The sequence below is a fragment of the Palaemon carinicauda genome, chromosome 42 (genome assembly GCF_036898095.1).
Source record: "Palaemon carinicauda isolate YSFRI2023 chromosome 42, ASM3689809v2, whole genome shotgun sequence".
Taxonomy (NCBI): Eukaryota; Metazoa; Arthropoda; class Malacostraca; order Decapoda; family Palaemonidae; genus Palaemon; species Palaemon carinicauda.
This window is the reverse complement of record NC_090766.1, coordinates 37,476,771-37,491,770: the sequence shown is the minus strand read 5'-3', so window position 1 is coordinate 37,491,770 and position 15,000 is coordinate 37,476,771. Positions and strand designations below refer to the sequence as shown.

Genomic DNA, 15,000 nt, shown 5'->3' with positions numbered 1-15,000 from the left:
ATAGGTATCTTAGATTTTTTATAACCAAGTTTTGTTGTGATTATGTTTTTAGATCTTTATAATCAATTTTTTATGTAGTTAGGTTTTTATAGTTTATTAAACCAATGGTTTTTTTATGGGGTTAGGGTTTTAGATTTTTTTTTTTACCAATTTATTAATGTAGTTAGGTTTTTTTAGTTTTTTTTTTTTAAAACTAGTTGTTTATGTGGTTAGGTTTATAGATTTTTTATAACCAATTATTGATGTGGTTAGGTTTTTCTTATTTTAATTTTTATTTTTGCAACCCTTATTTTTGACGTGGTTAGCCTTTCTTATAAATTTTTGTATGATTTTGATCAAGTCAAAACTGTTTTCTGTCGATGATAACTTTCTCCTGGTCCACGTTTCCTTAGAATTTTATAAAACAAATTTTTTATGTTTTATTTTTCTTTTTCTTTTTTTTTTCTTTTTTTGCAACACCATATTTTTTTTGTGGTTTTTGATTTTGATCAAGTCAGAATTGTTTTCTGTCGATGATTCTTCTCTCCTGAACGCCCAACAGGAAGAAAACCCTCTCAAGGAAATAGAAGAGAAGGATGTGCATTGAATCTTTGAGAGGGGTGACGTCCATGATAGAGAAATTAGGAGTCCATTTTGTTATTCCTGAGTCATCCTTCTGGTATGGCGATAAAACTGGCAGTTTGTTTAATTATAAAGTTTATATATATATAGTATATATAATATGTATGTATACCTGTTCATGAATTATTTTATTTTTCCTTGTTTCTTTTCCTTACTGGGCTATTTTCCCCGTTGGGGCTCCTGGGCTTATACCATCCTGCTTTACCAACTAGGGTTGTAGCTTAGCAAGTAATGATATATATATATATATATATATATATACTCGTATATTAGTGTACGCGACCAGTCAAAAAATGACGGCTAAATATTTAGACAGATATGCACACACACAGGTTCAAGACTTCCCACCTCCTCCCCCTTTTCCTAACTACAACACGGCAGTTATGGTTTCTGAGTGTATCTCTTTGGGTACCAACTCTAAATAGGGAGATATCGAGTAGTTATACGTTTGGCAATGCCATTCATCGTGACCGGAAAGGGAATTATATTTATATCATACTTATATTTATATATATTCACATATATATATAAATCTATATATGCATATATATACATATATATATATGTAAATATATATATATATATATATATATATAAATGTATATATGTAGTAAAAATATATATAATATATATACATATATATAAATATGTTTATATAAATATATTATATATATATATATATATATATATGTGTGGGTTGTGTGTGTGTGTGTGTATTCTTGTGGTATTATATATACGAAAGAAAAACAGACTTAATTGGAGTTAGTACTTCCGGGTTTTTAAGACATAATCCATCTCACACTTAGAATAGAAAGACAGGGATATTTTATTCATACAGAAGGGCATTCCAAACCCGTTATTTTCTTGATGATTCTAGATAAGTTATATTGAGGAAACGAAAATAATATTTTACTCAATTTTTTTTAATGAGGCGCATTTGCACTGACTCGCAGCTGTGCTCTTTTAGCTCGGAAAATTTTCCCTGCTATCTGATCGGTTAGAATTATCTTGTCCAACCAATCAGCTATCAGGAAACTTTTCCGAGCTAAAAGGGCACCCTTGCGAGTCTGTGCAAATCTTCCTCAATAAAAAAAATTGACTATAGATTACATAGTTATCATTTTAGTTAACGTATATAGAATTGCGATATTAACATTATTAAGATATAATTGTTGAAATTATTAAGATTATAAGTATCATTATTATTAAAATTATTAGATTTATTATTAAGATTATTGTTATAATTATAATTATTATCAAAATTATTAAAATTATTATTAATTTTATTAGAATTATGATTATTATTATTATTGAAATAGTCAAAATTATTACTAATAAAATTTTACAATTGAAGATACTTTGCGAAATATGTGCAATCTCGAGGTATTGTCTCAATTCCTTTTGATGTCAATCATGTTGATGGAGGACTGAGTACCTGTCTCCCTCCTCGTTCCTCTTACACTCCAGTACACCCAATACACTATCCCGATCAACACCCACCCAAAAATACCTCCTGTTATTTTTATTTTTTCATGTTGGTGTCTTGTCACTTCGTTGATAGACACCGACTTTCTTTTTCGTCGGACATTTTTATTTTGATTCTTATAGTAATTTTTTTTTTCCTTCAATTTACTTAAAAGTAAGAATCTGGTCAGTTTTCCCAAATCTTGGTGTCCTGTCTCTAAAATACGCAGGAAGAAATCCCCAGCTGTGCAACTCTTTCAACTTTGACATGGTGCGAAAGTTTTGTATTAACTCTCTCTCTCTCTCTCTCCTCTCTCTCTCTCTCTCTCTCTCTCACAAACAGTTAAGGGATGGATTGAGGTCCGAATCTCATATTTTTTTTTTTTATCGAGCTACTTCCGTTAATTATATGTAGTTTAATATGTATATATTTACATATATATATATATATATATATATGTGTGTGTGTGTGTTGTGTGTGTCTATATATTATGTCTATGTATATATATATGTGTGTGTATATATATATTATATATATATATACAATATATATATGTATATATATTATATATATGTGTGTGTTTATGTAATGGTTCTTTTTTTCTTCCTCTAACAATGGCAAATTGTCTACAATTAAACGCATATTCTTTCTTCCAAGGTTAAAAGTTAATTTATCATTTCTACCATTACGTGAGTAGTTGCTGTGTGCCCGGATCACTCTTCCACGTAGTACGGTAATCGTTGGCTCCCGTTATTGCCATTGTTCACTTTTTATCTGATAACACTCTTTGGTTCTCTCTCACGGATATACATGTTATCTATCTGTATAGCAGTCTGTTATGTAGCTGTCTTCTATCAATGTATGTATGCGTGTATGTGTGTATGCCTCAGACATGCCTTTATTCATGTTTGGGGTTTGGGTTTTTTCATCATCACGCTGGGCTTGTGGATTGGTGATGGTGATGGTGCGTTAATGTATCCTCATTCAGAAAGGGATTTATATATAAATATATATATATGTGTGTGTGTGTGTGTGTGTGTGTATATATATATATGTATATATATATATATGTGTGTATATATATATATATATATATACATAAATATACTTGTGTACATAAGGGCAGATTCAAATTGGGTTGGGCTGAGACTTTTTATCTCTTAAGCAATGTTTTATTTCTGGCGATGACGATTCCGTGCAACAATACACACCAGAGCTCTCTGTCGTCCCCAATTTTAGTTTACCAGTAATGAAGCATTTCCATGAAATCTTTATACTTCTTTTATTATTGAGTGCAAGCAGCCAAGCAAAACTCTCTCCTTCTTGGCTCTCTTGCAATCTCTCAGTCGCTTGCAAACACATGCAAAGTCATTCACAACATTCAGATCCTAACCTTGGATTTACCTTTGCGTTGAGAACTGGCAATTAATTGGTGAATGAATTAGTAGATTTAATTTTGTCATTGCAACATCGTCTCTCTCTCTCTCTCTCTCTCTCTCTCTCATACAATACACTTATTTTTCCGAAGTTAAAGTCTCTCTCTCTCTCTCTCTCTCTCTCTCTCTCTCATACAATACACTTATTTTTCCGAAGTTAAAGTCTCTCTCTCTCTCTCTCTCTCTCTCTCTCTCTCTCTCATACAATTTACTCTATTTTTCGAAGTTTAAGTCTCTCTCTCTCTCTCTCTCTCTCTCTCTCTCCCACTCTCTCTCTCATTTTTCATTTCCTATAGTGATAGTGTGTTTTTTTGTGTGTGAGTGTTTGTGCTTGCTTGCACCCTTCAACCCTAACTCTTCCCTTTTATGCACTTAATTTGGCACTCATAATACTGCTTTTATTTTCATGTATGTCTCCATCTCTCTCTCTTTGCCCCGTTGGTTCTCAACTCTCTCTCTCTCTCTCTCTCTCTCTCTCTCTCTCTCTCTCTCTCTCTTCCTTCCTACTTCTTACCCATCGCAACCGCCAACCACACCTCTTGTAAATATAGACCGGCGAAGCATGAGTGTGACACTTTGCTGGTCGGTCCTCCTGTTGTTGCAAATTCATCTTGACTTGTTTTTTCCCCCCTTGACAGAAGTAATCAGCTGATCATTGCGGGAAAGGGATGATTTGGTGATGATTTTTGCTGGAGCATTAATTGATAAAAATAACGGTGTTTGAGCATCCTATGTTCATAAGCTGATTTATCTCAATCTTCTGATTCTGTATTACCTCGTTTGATGACGTATTAAAAGAATTATTAATGATTTATATTATAATGTTTTCTCTATAATGACACCGGGTTGAGTATTTGTTAATTTGTGTTTCGAATATACTGGCATCTCTTTGAGAGAGAGAGAGAGAGAGAGAGAGAGAGAGAGAGAGAGAGAGAGTTTATTCATGGCCTGGTTGTGTATGAATCAGATTCACTGGATAATGTTTGGCAGTAGCCCTAATACGCGCCATATATTATGCATGAAATTTTGCTTCGACAATTTTTATACTTGAGCGGGAGGAGCTGTTTCCGAGATATCGAGTTGTGTAAACACGATGCTTCTGCCTTGAATAATTCATCGTCGACCTCTGGCCCTTGTCTTTAACCCCCCCCCCCCCCCCTCCTCACCGTCCTCCTCCTGCCTTTTTTTTTTATACATGATCAAGGAAGTGTGCATGGGATGCAAGAAAGCATTCATGCATACTTGAGCGAGAAGATAACCCGGTTCTCGAGATTAGTGATGCTGGTAGGAGGATTGGCCCGGTGTATTTCAAAAGCAACAATCAGGGCATTGGAGCAAAAGGAAAGTGGAAACGCTTCCGTCTCTAATTAACAATCCCAGGTATTAAGGAAGTAGTTTGGCTAGGCCATCAGGCACCCGTTGAAATACTACCGTTAGAGAGTTATTGGGTCCTGTGACTGGTCAGACAGAACTTCATTGGATCCCTCTCTCTGGTTACGGCTCATTTTGTATTTGGCCACACAAATACCGAATAGTCTGGCCTATTCTTTTCACATTCTCCTCTGTTCTCATACACCTGACAATACTACATTGCATGGATACCTCTCTCTTTGGTTACGGCTCATTTTGGATTTGCCTACACACGCCGAATAATCTAGCCTATTCTTTCCACATTCTCCTATGTCCTCATTCACCTGATAACTCTGAGATTACCAAACAATTCTTCTTTGCTCAAGGGGTTAACTACTGCACTGTAATTATTCAGAGGCCACTTTCCTCTTTGTAAGGGTAGAAGAGACTCTTTAGCTATGGTAAGTAGCTCTTCTAGGAGAAGGACACTCCAGAATAAAACCATTGTTCTATAATCTTGGGTAGTGCCATAGCCTCTGTACCATGGTCTTCCACTGATTTGGGGTAGAAATCTCTTGCTTGAGGTTACACCCGGTCACGCTATTTTAGCTTATTTTTTTTCCTCTTGTTTTTCAAGTTTTTATAGTTTGTATATGAAAAATATATTTTAATTTTGAAACTATTCTTAGTTTTATTTCAATTGTTCGTTAGTTCTCTATTAGTTTATTTATTTTCATTTTTTCTTTCCTTACTGAGTTATTTTCCCTTATTTCTTCTTTATCTTCTCGCTCTTCTTGCTTTTCTTCTTCTTTTAAGAGTTGTGGTGGCCTATGTGGTAACGTCCCTGACTGGTGATTGCCAGACTGTGGTTTGAGTCCCGCTCAAACTGATTAGTTCCTTTAGTCGCTGCAACCTTACCATCCCTTTAAGCTAAGGATTGGGGTTTGGGGAGCCTATAGGTCTACTTGCTGAGTCGTCAGCAGCCATTGCCTGACCTTCCCTGGTCCTAGCTTGGATGGAGAGTGGAGCTTGGGCGCTGATCATATGTAATATAGTCAGTCTCTAGGGCATTGTCCTGCTTGATAGGGCAATGTCACTGTCCCTTGCCTCTGCCATTCATGAGTGGCATTTAAACCTTCAAGTCTTTAATGAACTACCAGAGTCGTTGTTATATTTCGTTCTTTGAAGAGGCATGTTTTGGTCTTGTTTAACCTTAATTCATACAGAATGGGCTATACACACACACACACACTCTCTCTCTCTCTCTCTCCCTCTCTCTCTCTCTCTCTCTCATGAATTGCTTAATACTTGAGTTAGATTTCCTCGCTTTGTTGACTTACTTTTTGTGTCGAGTAATTTTTGCTTTCTTGGCCTTTTGTTTGATGGTAACACATTCAATTGTGTGTGCCTGAACCCGCCTCTCTCTCTCTCTCTCTCTCTCTCTCCTCCTCTCTCTCTCTCTCTCCTCTCTCTCTCTCTCTCTCTCTCTTATTCTCATATCAGATCAGAGTTTTTTTTTATTTTTCCAAGCGATTTCATCCTTAGTGAGATTGACTTATTTTATGATATTATTGTATATTTTTTTTCTAACGTTAATTTAACTTAGCTCTTGATTGTTGTAGCTAAATATGCATCATATGTAAGCTATTTCGGTCTTAGTGGAATTGACTTACGTTTTTTTGGGGATATTTTTTATGAGATTATAGTTTATTATTCTTAAGTATGTGTTTAAATGAGCTCCTGATTGGTCTAGCTTAATATACATCCTCTGTAAGCTATTTTGGCCTTAGTGGAATTGATATTTCATATTTTTATGAGATTATGGTTCATTTATCTTTCAAGTATGTATTTAAATGAGCTCTCGATTGTTCTATCTGAATATACACCCCTTTAGTGTAAAAGGCCCCTTCCTTTTTCCTTTACTAAACATATTATTTTTCCCGTTACTAAAAGTAACCTCTTAGACGTTTCCTCTTTCTTTTCAAAAGCTATGTTTTGCATACCGACGTCGGAAACACATTTTACTTCTAATGCACGGAGTACTTTCATCCCGTTAAGATCAGACGCGGAGGTACTCCGCGGGTACTCAGCATTTCTGTTTATGGGGCACAGAGTTTGGGAAAAGATGTACCCAGGATCTTAGTGGGTACTGGTATGTACCCTACCCACTTGCGGTGTTAAACACTCTTTGGGGCAGTATTCTATTTAAGAATTTATAGGAGTAACAAGATGTGGTTACGTCCCTGACTGGTGATCGCCGGACTGGGGTTCGAGTGTCCCGCTCAAACTCGTTAGTTCCTTTGGTCGCTGCAATCTCACCATCCCTGTGAGCTAAGGATAGGGTTTTTGGGGGAGTATCTGCTGAGTCATCAGCAGATATTACCTGGTCCTCCTTGCTCCTAGCTTGGGTAGAAAGGGGTCTTGGGCTCTGATCATATACTTATATATATATATATATATATATATATATATATATATATATATATATATATATATATATATACTGTATATATATATATATATATATATATATATATATATATATATGCATATATATATATATATATATATAATATATATATATATATATATATATATATATTGTCAGTCTCTAGGGCATTGTCTTGCTTGATAGGGTGAAGTCGCTTTTCCTTGTCTCTGCCATTCATGAGCGACCTTTAATGGGTTCCTAGAGATTGTAAAAGAAGTAAGGGAAGATAGAGATGACGATGGATTGACGAGCTAAGAACATTTATGGGTATAGACTGGCATAGAAAGACCCTAAACAGACTGGAGTGGGAATGAAATGTCTGAGGCCTTTGTCCTGCTGTGGATTAGCAACGGCTGATGAGGAGAAGGAGTAGAAGGAAAAGTAGAATATAGATGGAAAGTGGCCCTTGCAATTAGGTTTTATTTACGAGGAATTTTATCAATATATTACGTACAGTTGGCTTCATTAATTCTTGTACACTAACGTCTCCTTAGCTTTCCGTGAAGTATACCGGAATTAATGAAGCCGACTGTACACTAGACCGATATTCTCGAACAACCAAAAAACAGATGTTTCTCTCTCGTTACGAACTCGTTTGCCACCTGCGTAGATATCCCAAGTCAATAAAATGAGAAGTTCTGTTCCAATGATAACCTATTGTACTGTAGCTTCCTGTACCTTTGAGTGGCGTTCGCTCTCCATATGGCATGACCTTCCAGTTAGAGAGGAGGATATCCCGAGTTCCAGATATCCTTTATTTCCTTTTCCAGAACCCGAAATCCGGTCTATTCCAATGAAGACCCGAAATCCGGTCTATTCCAATGAAGACCCGAAACCGGGTCTATTCCAATGAAAACCCGAAATCCGGTCTATTCCAATGAAGACGCGAAATCCGGTCTATTCCAATGAAAACCCGAAATCCGGTCTATTCCAATGTAGACTCGAAATCCGGTCTATTCCAATGAAGACCCGAAATCCGGTCTATTCCAATGAAGACCCGAAATCCTGACTATTCCAACGAAGACCCGAAATCCGGTCTATTCCAATGAAGACCCGAAATCCTGACTATTCCAACGAGGACCCGAAATCTGGGCTATTCCAATGAAGACCCGAAATCCGGTCTATTCCAATGAAGACCCGAAATCCTGTCTATTCCAACGAAGACCCGAAATCCGATCTATTCCAATGAAGACCCGAAATCCGGTCTATTCCAATGAAGACCCGAAATCCGGTCTATTCCAACAAAGACCCGAAATCCGGTCTATTCCAATGAAGACCCGAAATCCGGTCTATTCCAACGAAGACCCGAAATCCGGTCTACTCCAACGAAGACCCGAAATCCGGTCTATTCCAATGAAAACCCGAAATCCGGTCTATTCCAATGAAGACCCGAAACCCGGTCTATTCCAACGAAGACCCAAAACCCGGTCTATTCCAACGAAGACCCGAAACCCGGTCTATTCCAACGAAGACCCGAAGTCTGGTCTATTCCAATGAAGACCCGAAATCCGGTCTATTCCAATGAAGACCCGAAATCCAGTCTATTCCAACGAAGACCCGAAATCCGGTCTATTCCAATGAAGACCCGAAATCCGGTCTATTCCAATGAAGACCCGAAATCAGGTATATTCCAATGAAGACCCGAAATCAGGTCTATTCCAACGAAGACCCGAAATCCGGTCTATTCCAATGAAGACCTTAAATCTGGTCTATTCCAAAGAAGACCCAAAATCCGGTCTATTCCAACGAAGACCCGAAATCCGGTCTATTCCAACGAAGAGAGAGGAATGAAAAGAAATGCATTAATACCAACGTACACTTGAAGCGAATACAACATAGAACAAATGATTCGGATCATGGTTCGCATTTAATATTCAGCTTTGGATGTTCGATTAATAACTGTAGCCATTACAGAAACACGAAATCGGCCATTTACGGAAAATGAATTCAGATCTTATACATTTATTCACATCCACACTACCTGTGCAACTTAATAGGCGATTCAGGGGTGGAATGAATTAAAACATACAAGGAGAGATGACTGATAAAAATGATGAACAAAGATTGGGTTTAAAATTCCATGTTAACTTTCAAGAAGAATCATTAAAGTTAATTTAATACTTTTATGGTAACAAAGAGCTTCCTTCTTTTACATGATAGTCAAAGGTCTAGTACACACACAGATTATATATATATATATATATATATATATATATATATATATATATATATATATATATATATATGTATATATATATATATATATATATATATATATATATATATATATATATATATATATATATATACTGTATATTCATTTCTGAGCGTGATACCTTAACGTAGTGAAAGGGTTCGTGTATTTCCATGGTCAGCAAAGCTGTATTAGTCAGAGCCACACATACTAGGTTGGTTTGCTGTGAGCGATCTGACAAAGGCCTTCCACCGTCACCAATCTTCACTGGCCAGCGTGGTGCAAATCTCATATATGACTAAGGCCTTTAGTAAGGACATGTCTAAAGCCTTTACTCTACAGTGGGCTTGTTGTTGTTGTTGTTGCATGTTATATAACATCATCATCATCTCCTCCTACGCCTATTGACGCAAAGGGCCTCGGTTAGATTTCGCCAGTCTTCTCTATCTTGAGCTTTTAAATTAATACTTCTCCACTCATCATTTCCCACTTCACGCTTCATAGTCCTCAGCCATGTAGCCCTGGGTCTTCCAAATCTTCTAGTGCCTTGTGAATTAATCTCTCTTGGGGAGTGCGAAGAACATGCCCAAATCATCTCCATATACAGAATTTGATAATAAGACTAAACTGTAGTTTGAAACTTCAAACCGGAGTCTTTGAGAGTTGAGTTTGGCGGCCTACTAATGTTTACATTTTCCTTCTTGTTTATCTTCGCTCTCTGTCTTGCCTTTTTTTTATTCATTCGATTTGGTTACTCGCTTCTCAGCTTGTTTGTCTCGGTGTCCGTCTCTTTTCAGTTGAGTGGCTCTCAGTAAATTGAATGGATAATGCTTCCGTACAAACAAGTGTGTTCTTAGCTCATGATTTTATGCTCGTTGAGTTTCTTTATATCTTCACTTACTCGATTTATTCTTATTGTTTATTTTATTTACGCTTTTATAATTAGGTTACATGGCAAATACATAGTTAGTTTATATAATTTATGTGTTGTTGATTTATGTTGCGAAGATTTGAACGTATATTTCATGAGGCCTAAATCATGATAAGGTGTTTCTCAAAAAATTTCTAAAATTGTTTTTTAGATTTTTTTTTTCAAATAAAGAAACTGTTTTCTGTTTATGTTTATATTGGTATTGCTTAATTAAAAGCCCCCAATAGCATTATTAAGATATTTTTAAAACCGGAAAAAAAAATGTAGCCTTTCTTTATGCTTTGTGTTTGTATCGTGACCAATTTATTCTCTTATTATTATTATTATTATTATTATTAGCTAAGCTACAACACTATTTGGAAAAGCAAGATGCTATAAGCCCAAGAGCTCCAACAGGGAAAAATAGCCCCGTGAGGAAAGGAAATAAGGAAATATATAAACGATATAAGAAATAATGAACAATTGGCTTATAAGGAGCTTTCTTCATGAACAGAAAAAAAATTAAGATATTTTAAAAACAACTAAAAAATGTAGTTTTTTCTTTATGTTACTGCAGCATTTACACGGTCGAACGGTTCGTCGAACCCTGTTGTCGAACTTGCATGTCAAACGGTTCGAAGTCAGACCAGATCTGACTTTCTTCGAACCGTTTGACGAACGTGTTCGACAACACGCTCGAACATCACTATAGACACTAGTCTGTCGAATCGGGTTCGACGAACCTTTCAACCGTGTAAACCCGCTTTATGAATTATGGAAATATTTCTCTCGGGATCCTGAACCCTACAACGAATACACTTAGAAAATATAAACTATTTTCTGTATCCTATGCGAAGCCATGTTTGCGTGGATGAATGGCCCTGGGCAGGTATGGACGTTTCCTTCCCCTGTTTTCGTGTACCGCCCTGACACCTGGTTTCTCGTAAAGACCAGATAATGAATTTTGCCCTGAGGTCTTTTCCTCCATCCCATTGTCCGGACGTAGCGACCCTCTGGTCTCGGGAAAAGGGAAAAGCCTGGGAAAGTCCTCGAATGAGCGACCGGTGTTTTTCCATTAGCGGGGACACTTTGATGGGGTCAGATATAGGAATGTTTTTGTTTTGTGGTGTCAAGAAATGGCTAGCCATTTTGAAAGAGCAGAAACGTCACCTTAAGGGTAGGCTCCGGGTGAGAGGGTGCTAATTGTAAAAATATTTGCCAAAAATACACTAATCAAGACAGGCTAATGAAATTTTGAGGCATTATTAGCACTATAATAAGGCATATCCTCTGTAAGTTTTATCATCCTACAGGGAAAATAAAGGATTTTATGAATAAAAATGTGAAAATTGGAGCTAGCGACTAAAGTTGTTTGGTGACCAGTGAGAAACTAATGTCTTGAATTGAAATTCGCTCTGTAATTATGTTTGTTTATCCATATGGAACAAGCAGACCAAGTTTTATCAAAATCGAACAGTAAATAAGCACACAGAAAGAAAAAAACGAGGAGGTTAGGTTAGGTTAGGTAGTGATGGTGATGGAGGGATACCTAGAAATAAATATTCACCAAAAATTAAAATTTCGATTTAGGGAAAAAACCTTCTGTGTTTTTCTAGGTATTATGTCACTTAATGGCCTAAAACATCTAAATATTATATTACTTAAGGCATAAGAGCAGGACAAGCAAAGAAATACACCCCTCTCCCGAAAAAGAAAAAACGAGAAATATTTCTTTGCTTGTCCTGCTCTTATGCCTTAAGTAATATAATATTTAGATGTTTTAGGCCATTAAGTGACATAATACCTAGAAAAACACAGAAGGTTTTTTCCCTAAATCAAAATTTTAATTTTTGGTGAATATTTATTTCTAGGTATCCCTCCATCACCATCACTACCTAACCTAACCTAACCTCCTCGTTTTTTTCTTTCTGTGTGCTTATTTACTGTTCGATTTTGATAAAACTTGGTCTGCTTGTTCCATATGGATAAACAAACATAATTACAGAGCGAATTTCAATTCAAGACATTAGTTTCTCACTGGTCACCAAACAACTTTAAGTCGCTAGCTCCAATTTTCACATTTTTATTCATAAAATTCTTTATTTTCCCTGTAGGATGATAAAACTTACAGAGGATATGCCTTATTATAGTGCTAATAATGCCTCAAAATTTCATTAGCCTGTCTTGATTAGTGTATTTTTGGCAAATATTTTTTACAATATTGATGTACAGTTGGATACTCGAATCCCAGGAACTCCTCGCTCCGAAGTGCACCCTGTCACGGCCTTACTTCCCGTCGAGTAACCAGATTGAGTAGGACGAGATATAGGAATGGTGATTTTTGGCTATACACAAGAACTCGCCAGGCAGTAAGGGTATGCCTGGGTGCACTTCTTCAGAGCGATGGGTACCAAGGGATCATGTAGCCAACTGTATCTTTTGTTCACAAGTCTCTTTGTTTACAGTGATTTATTTCAATTTTATTACTGTTCTTAAACTTCTCTTCTATTTTTTCCTTACTTCCTTTCATCACTGGGCTATTTTCCCTGTTGGAGCCCTTGGGCTTATAGCATCCTGCTTTTCTTACTAGGGTTGTGGCTTAGCAAATAATAATGATAATAATAATAATAATAATAATACACGTTACATTGTGTACCAATAATAATAATAATAATAATAATAATAATAATGATAATAATACACATTACATTGTGTACCTCTAGTTCACAAGTCTTTGTTTACATCCTTTACATTGAAGTGGAGCTTATTTATTATTTACGTACATTGTTTACAGGTAAACATATTTACACGTATTACTTTGCCTTCGTTTCTATTCAGCTCGGGATGCAGCTGCTCCGTGTAAAAGGTCTACAGTCGGAGGGGAGGAAAGCTCCCTTTCTATGTAACAGGTCACGTTCGTTCATTTGCAAAGGATTGGAGGACTGTTATACAAGCAGAGGGGTTTCACATGGTTTAATTCCATGTTCTGAATACTCTTGTCTTGGAAAAGAAATAAGAAAAAGGTCTTTTCTTTTAGCTTCGGATTCTTTTGATGATTTTCTTATTTTGTTTTTCGTGCAATATGGGAAGATTTTTTATTAGGTGGTCATCGTTAAGATTATAGAAAGAATACACATACACATATATATGTATATATGTGTATATATATTGTGTATGTTTATATATATATATATATATATATATATATATATATATATATATATATATATATGTATATATATATATATATATATATATATATATATATATATATATACATATATATATATATATATATATATATATATATATATATATATATATATATATATATATATGTGTGTGTGTGTGTGTGTGTGTGTGTGAGATATATAGACACATACGTGTATGCATACACGATATATATACACACATGTAGATACACATATATCTGTTAATTCTTTCTTTAACCTTATAAATTTATATACATATACAGTAGGTATATCTATCCAGGCGCGCGCGCACACAAATTTAATTGTGTCCTTCAGTTCGATAAGTGGGCTCGTATTAAATCATCAGTCTTCTTCCAACTCCTACCTCTACCACTTGAAGACCACTGGATAATGGTCCACCAGCTAAAGCGACCAATCAATCAATCTATTGTGTATATCTGAAAATCTCATTTTGTCCAGTTATCTCATTTAGCTCATGAGAATTCGCCCTGGGACTTATCTCACACATGCCAAATTTCGTAACGGTGTGTGACAAAGTCTTATCTCTCTCTCTCTCTCTCTCTCTCTCTCTCTCTCTCTCTCTCTCTCTCTCTCTCTCTCTCTCGAGTGACCTTTAACCCCTGTCATCTGGAAGGCTTCGAAAGGTCGTGGGTGAGATCCAGGAACGGATGGGGCAAGATGGTAAAGTTTATGGTTTGGATGGAGAACCTGAGGAGTAAGTGATCTAGTATCTTATCTACTCCTGGGTATACCAAGATCACACACACACACACACACACACACACACACACACACACATATATATATATATATATATATATATATATATATATATATATATATATATATCAGAACAAAAGAATGGATCCTAAGAGATTGCAAATGAAGTAGGGGACGGAGGAGAAGACGATGTCTTGGCGAACTAAGAAAATTTTTGGGTATGGACTGGCATAGAAAGACAATAAACTGACGTAAGTGGAAGACATATTTGAGGCCTTTGTCTTGTGCAGTAGACTAGCAACGGCCGATGATGATGATGTTGTATATTTACTTAATTATTTAATTAAATTTTTTTAATCCAAGGAGACAAATAGTTCTATATCATTATCGAGCACAGCCCTGGCTTTATGATAGTAATTGCCTTCGATGCCATTTTATAGATTGAAGGAAATTAGATAATTGTGTCCAATACCCTTTTAACGTACGGATCGTTTATGATGACGATGTACAGTTAGAAACAGGAATTCGGTGTACAGTACACTGTTGTCTGTAGAAATGCTGACTGTCACACCCTTATTGCACGGTGACTACCTGCATTTAG

At 36.0% G+C, this 15,000-nt stretch overlaps 1 protein-coding gene across 6 annotated transcripts in view; it reads left to right on the top strand.

Moving 5' to 3' along the window:
• The window catches only part of LOC137633225 (dentin sialophosphoprotein-like), a 72,761-nt gene that overhangs the window by 37,403 nt on the left and 20,358 nt on the right, over positions 1–15,000 (top strand). The window lies entirely within an intron of this gene.